At 44.8% G+C, this 7,082-nt stretch overlaps 1 pseudogene; it reads right to left on the minus strand.

Moving 5' to 3' along the window:
- Positions 1-453: 453 nt before the first annotated feature.
- LOC132392170 (uncharacterized) lies at positions 454-6,677 on the minus strand (annotated as a pseudogene).
- Between the last annotated feature and the right edge of the window lie 405 nt (positions 6,678-7,082).

The following is a 7,082-nucleotide window of genomic DNA, read 5'->3' on the forward strand; positions in this document are numbered from 1 at the left end:
CAATTACGATGTTTAAAAGACATTTGGACAGGTCCATGGAGGAAAAGGTTAGTTAATTAGTTAAGCCTATCACCCTCAATAGGACATAGGTCGCCAGAGTCCTCTGTCCTGGGCCAGTCTTTCAAGTTGTCCCCAGGTGTAGCCTATCTTCTTGGTGTCAGCTTCAAGGACACATCACTGGAAGTTCTTTAGCTGGCTTTTCTTCCCCTTTCCCTGAGGATGCCACATTAGTACCTGTCTGCTGATGGTGGTGCTTGGCTCACGCTGCTTGTTGGGGAGTTCTCCGCCATAGGTCGTTGTAGCTGATGGCTTCTCGTCAGCGGCCCTGGAGGACTTTTCTCAGACAGCTATTAATAACGGTCTTCACTTTCTGAATGATGTCCTCCAAGCCTCTTCCCTGGACAGAAGAGCTGACTTCACATTGGAGTTGAACAGCCTGATCTTAGTGCGCCATCACAGCTTCTCGGAGCACCAGATGTTCTTGAGCTGGATGAAGGCTGACTGAGCTTTACTGATCCTTCTTCTGACATCCTCATGGGTGCTGCCCTGCCTGTTGATGACACTGCCTAGGTAGGTGAAGGCTTTTACCTCCTCAAGTGGACTTCCCTTAAGAGTGACTGGGTCGATGCAGGTTGAGTGATCTTGAGAACTTTAGTTTTCCCTTTGTGGAAATTAAGGCACATTTGTGCTGATGTGTTTGCCAGGTCTACTGTTTTTTCCTGCATTTGCTTGTGGGTGTGGGACAGGAGAACTATATCATCAGTGACATCTAGGTCAACCAGTTGTTTCCATAGCGTCCACTGGATCCCATTCCTTTTCTGTGCTGCAGCTATTTTCATGATCAAGTCTATGACCAGAAAAAAGAGGAAAGGGGACATCAAGCATCTTTATCTGACTCCTGCCTTCACCTGAAAAGTGTTGGTGAGCTGTCCGCCATGGTTACCTCAACAAGTCCTTCACTCATACAGATTCCTGATCAGTCTGATCACCTTGCCTGATACTCCATAATGCTCCAGAATTTTCCACAGGGTATTTCTGTTTACACTGCTGAAGGCTTTTTCATAACTAATGAGGTTCATGTACAGAGATATATTCCATTCAAATGACTGCTCGACTATGATGTATGGTGTGGCCATTTGGTCAGTACATGTCCTGTTCTTGTGGAAGACTGCTTGTTCATCTTAGTTTAGTGTCGATAGCATCCTTCATTCTCTCTAGTATTATCCTGCAGCAAACCAGAGAAAATCTGCAAATGCTGGAAATCCAAGTAACACACGCAAAATGCTGGAAGAACTCAGCAGGCCAGGCAGCATCTATAGAAAAGAGTACAGTCGATGTTGCCTGTACTGTTTTTCATTGATGCTGCCTGGCTTGCTGACTATCCTTTAGAAGACTTTTCCTGGAACTAGTTGACCAGAGTGTTATGCCTCTGTAATTGAAACAGTTGATAAGGTCTCCCTTCTTTGGAATCTTTCCAGTCCGTTGGTCTTCTTCCAGATCTTCTGAAGGAGATCTTTATCTCGATGTTACCTATAACTGTATGTAACTATATGGCTTTGTGTAGGTCTTGTAGCTTTAGTTTTGTCTGATGTGTTTGTAGTTCCTTTCCGGGAACGCAGCAGCCTCTCCAGACTCTGAATTGGGGATTACCAAACGTTATGTGGTTTTTCTTGTGTGGTCTGTTTTGTGTTTTTTTTTGTGTTATCATTCCGGAGAACGTTGTCTCATTTTTAACTGCATTGTATTTGTGGTTATAAATGACAATAAACTGAATCTAAATCTGAATCTGAGAGGGTACAGCATTTCTACTGTAGCGTCCAGGTCTGCCTTGGAGGCTTCTCCGGGAATGTTGTCTGGGCCAGTTGCTTTATCATTCTTTAGTAGCTTTATTGCTTTCCCGATCTCCTCTCTGGCAAGCTTCTCCTGGTTAATAGGCAGGTCAGTATTGTTTGGAGGGAAGAGAGCTGGGTGCAAAGTTATGGGCCTGTTCATCAGATCCTCAGAGTGTTCAGCCCCCCCTTTTCAACTGCTGCTCTGTTCCCACTATGGCCTTCCCATCCCTGCCCTGGACTGGCTTCTCAGGCTTACTGTACTTGCAGGACCCTTTCTTGGATGGTGTGCAGCTTTCCTCACGTTGCCAAACCCTGCTGCTGCTTCTGCTTCCCCTGCCAGGCCATCTATATAACTGCTTTTGTCAGCTTTAATGCTTTTCTTCCCTGCCCTGTGACCCTTCACATGCCCTTCCCATGCTTTCACCTTTTCTATTCTAGTCCTGCCGTTATTCATGACTGCTTTCTTTTGCTTCCTCACCTCAATCTTTCGTAACATTTCAGCTGAGATCCGTTCTTCCTGCTGGTTCCTTTTGACACCTCGTACCTCAACATATAACCATATAACAATTACAGCATGGAAACAGGCCATCTCGGCCCTTCTAGTCCATGCCGACGCTTACACTCAGCTAGTCCCACTGGCCCACACTCAGCCCGTACCCTCCATTCCTTTTCTGTCCATATACTTATCCAATTTTACTTTAAATGACAATACCGAACCTGCCTCTACTACTTCTAATGGAAGCACATTCCATACAGCTACCACTCCCTGAGTAAAGAAATTCCCACTCATTTTGCCCTTAAACTTTTGCCCCCTAACTCTCAAATCATGTCCTCTTGTTTGAATCTCCCCTACCTCATAATTTTAAATACCTCTATCAAGTCCCCCCTCAACCTTCTACGCTCCAAAGAATAAAGACCTAACTTGTTCAACCTTTCTCTGTGACTTAGGTGCTGAAACCCAGGTAACGTTTTAGTAAATCTCCTCTGTACTTTTTCTCTTTTGTTGATATCTTTCCTATAATTCGGTGACCAGAACTGTGCACAATACTCCAAATTTGGCCTTACCAATGCCTTGTACAATTTTAACATTACATCCTGATGCACCATCAATAACTCTCTCTGAGACGTGAAGGCCAGATATCGGCTTTTATCGACTGGAAGAAGGAACAAGCAGTGAGTGACCACCATACTACATCCTGGAGACAGAGAGGCCGGGCTCAGACCTCAATCGCCTTTATACAGGGGTATGTGGGAGGAGCCACAGGAGCAGTCAGCAGGGGGCGTGTCCAGACAGGCACACGTAGTTCACCACACATTCCAACTCCTATACTCAATGCTCTGATTTATAAAGGCCAGCATACCAAAAGCTTTCTTCACCACCCTATCCACATGAGATTCCACCTTCAAGGAACTATGTACCATTATTCCTAGATCACTCTGTTCTACTGCATTCTTCAATGCCCTAACTTTTACCATGTATGGTCCTATTTGGATTATTCCTACCAAAATGTAGCACTTCACACTTATCAGCATTAAACTCCATCTGCCATCTTTCAGCCCACTCGTCTAACTGGCCTAAATCTATCTAGATCATTAATGTATATGACAAACAACACTGGACCCAATACAGATCCCTGAGGCTCACCAATAGTCACCGGCCTCCAACCTGACAAACAGTTATCCACCACTGCTCTCTGGCATCTCCCATCTAGCCACTGTTGAATCCATTTTACTACTTCAATATTAATACCTAACGATTGAACCTTCCTAACTAACCTTCCATGTGGAAACTTGTCAAAGGCCTTACTGAAGTCCATATAGACAACACCCATTGCTTTACCCTCGTCAACTTTCCTCGTAACCTCTTCAAAAAATTCAATAAGGTTTGTCGAGATTAGTGTCTCCTTAACTTTCTGCTACTTCTTGCATAGATCTTCTTGTCTGTGCTGTAATTGTAGCTCCTTGAACCTGTTGATGAGGGCCAATTTGAATGTTTCTTGGATCTCTCAAAAGGTTAACAATGAATCTCTGCCTCACTAATGCTGATTCTGATGAATTCTTCTTCAGTTTGAGTTTTAACTTCGCAACCAAGTGGTGATGGTCAGATGTGACATCTGCTCCTCTCCTCGCTCTGACATCTTGAAATGATCCCCTGAATTTCTTGGATATACGGATGTGGTTATTTGGTTCTCTGGTATGAGGTCAGGTGACACCTGAATATTTTTGTGGAGCAAGATGCTGCCTCTGATGACCATATGCACCTATTGGCAAAGCGTTCTCCATTCGCACTCATCATTGCCAGTTGGTGTGTCCTCACCACGTCTTCATAGCCTATGTTATCTGATCCTACCTTTGCATTGTAGTCTTCCAGAAAAATGTTAATATCTCTCTCAGGATATGTTTGTAGAATGTCTAAAGTCTGTTAGAGAAAGTGTACTTGATTTCTTAGCAACACACACAAAATGCTGGAGGAACTCAGCAGGCCAGGCAGTATCTACAAAAATAGTACAGTTGACATTTTGGGCCGGAACCCTCCAGCATTTGCAGATTTTCTCTTGTTCTTGGTTTCTTCATCACTGTTGTTAGTTGGTGTATGACACTGTATGATGCTCATCTTGATCTTTTTCTTCTTTGTTGTAAAAGATGCCAAGATAATTCAAATGATTCCAAGCACATTTATTGTCAAAGAATGTATAAATTATACAACCTTGAGATTCATCTGCTTACAGGCAGCTACAAAGCAGGAAACACGAAAGAACCCAATTTTAAAAAAGGACCAATACCCAATGTGCAGAGCAGAAGGAAATAAAAACACAAATCATGGAAACAATAACAACAAGCAACAGCATTCTGAAACAAACTTAATCCATGGATGCAAATCACTGGGAAGCTCGCAGACTCGAAGAACACCACAGCCGGAGCAGTCTCACGGCCTCAAACTCAGTGCCAAGGAGATCAGGGTGAAATGTCACGGAACAGAGCTGGCTCGACCCTTGTCTTTGGTCTCGACACCCTACCTTTTCAGTCCATTTGGCCTGGGGTTCAAACTGTTCAAGCACCGGGCCCTCCCCAGCTAGCTCCCGCCCCACCAACACACTCCGGGCCGCTTATGGCCTTTACTCGAAATCTCCAAATCAGCGCAATGCTGAGATGGATCATACCTCACTCCTAGTTTTTGAATTGAATTGACTTTATTTCTTGCATCCTTCACATACATGAGGAGTAAAAATCTTTACGTCACGTCTCCATCTAAACGTGCAATGTGCAATTTATAGCAATTTGTAATAAATAGTATGTACAACAGGACGGTATAGAAATACAATTGTATCAGCGTGAATTAATCAGTCTGGTGGCCTGGTGGAAGAAGCCCGTTGGTCCTGGCTTTTATGCTGTGGTATCGTTTTCTGGATGGTAACAGCGAGAACAGTTTGTGGTTGGGTTGACATGGGTCCCAAATGATCCTTCAGGCCCTTTTTGCACACCTGTCTCTGTAAATGTCCTAAATAGAGGGAAATTCACATCGACAAATGTGCGGGCTGTCCGCACCACTCTCTACGGGATCCTGCGAATGAGGGAAGTACAGCTCTCATCCCAGGCAGTGATGCAGCCATTCAGGATGCTCCCCATCGTACCCCTATAGAAAGTTCTTAGAGTTTGGGGGCCATACTAAACTTCAACTGTCTGAGGTGAAGGAGGCACTGTTATGCTTTCTTCACCACACAGCCGATGTGTACAAACCACGAGAGATCCTCAGTGATGTGCATGCAAAGGAACTTAAAGCTGTTCCCCCTCTCAACCCCAGATCCATTGATGTCAATAGGGATTAGCCCATCACCATTCCTCCTGTAATCCACAACCAGTTCCTTTGTTTCTGCGACGTTGAGAAAGAGGTTGTTTTCCTGACACCACTGTGTCAGGGTGATGACTTCCTCTCTGTAGGCTGCCTCATTATTATTTGAGATTAGGCCAATCAGTGTAGTGTTGTCAGCAAACTCAATTAGCAGATTGGAACTGTGGGTGGTGATACAGTCATGGCCATACAGAGAGTAAAGGAGGGTGCTTAGGACACAGCCCTGAGGGGCACCTATGTTGAGGGTCAGAGGGGCAGAGGTGAGGGAGCCTACTCTTACCACCTGCCAGCAATTTGACAGGAGGTCCAGGATCCAGCTGCACAAGGTCGAGGTTTCTGAGCTTCTTGTTGAACTTGGAGGGAATTATGGTGTTGAATGCTGAACTGTAGTCCAAGAACAGCATTCTCACATAAACGTCCTTCTCCAGATGTGTAAGGATGGTGTTTAGGTGGATGGGCTCCAAAACAACTTATCTTCAGCTTTTCTCCGCTCTGCTCAACCCAGCTTCACCTCAGGAGCTCCAACATCTCCACTGTCTCCAACTTCTCCTGGAACATTCTTCAACCTCATTCCAACTCTGCCTCACACCTGCATGTCTCGACCCTCGGTTCAGCCTGACCTTCACTCACCTCTTCATTGATTGCGGTGATGGTTTGCCACAATTTTCCATATAAGAAGTGTTATTAATAGAGTAACTAGTTGAATTCCTGGCCTTGAAAACCACCAGTAAGCTGTTGCCCACCTTCAGTAGAGCTGTCTTAAACCAGAGACTCAAGTGGGTCCATGTGCTTTGCATCCTATCAGTGAGGGATGAATGTCAGTCCTTGTGTGTGTGGGGCATCATCTCTTCGTGTCCTGACTAATGTAGTAGCACCCCTGTCCTCAGCCACCTCTGCCCAGATTGTGTCCATCTTGTCTCACTGATGCCGAGCAGGCTCAGGATGTTATCCTTGATTTCAGCTGCTACTTCCACTGAATTTCCACTTTCAGACATGGTTTTTACATTCAATGTTCCAGTGATGGTGCTCTTGAAGATAGAAGGTTCCATGCACTTGCGGCTTTCACCACACAACTTCACATGTTCTCTAAGCAAAGGTCCTTCCTCTCACAGGGCAAGGTCTTTGGAGCTTTAGATGGCGTTTCTGTATCTCTGGGCTTTTATGAGATAGGGTTGCTGGCTCCATGTCCAAAGCTCCTCCTCCCACAGCCGGGCATGAGACCCTCCATGGTAGGGTTAATATTTAGAGAGAAATGGGCCAAATTCCGGCAAATTAGACTAGTTTGGGTAGGCGAACACAATGCTGTACGATGCTAATTTTCTATTCAACAACTATGTACTATATAACCATGCGCCATCTGAATTAAACATACAATTCTGATAGTCCCATGTTCAAAACAT

The sequence above is a fragment of the Hypanus sabinus genome, chromosome 4 (genome assembly GCF_030144855.1).
Source record: "Hypanus sabinus isolate sHypSab1 chromosome 4, sHypSab1.hap1, whole genome shotgun sequence".
NCBI lineage: Eukaryota > Metazoa > Chordata > Chondrichthyes > Myliobatiformes > Dasyatidae > Hypanus > Hypanus sabinus.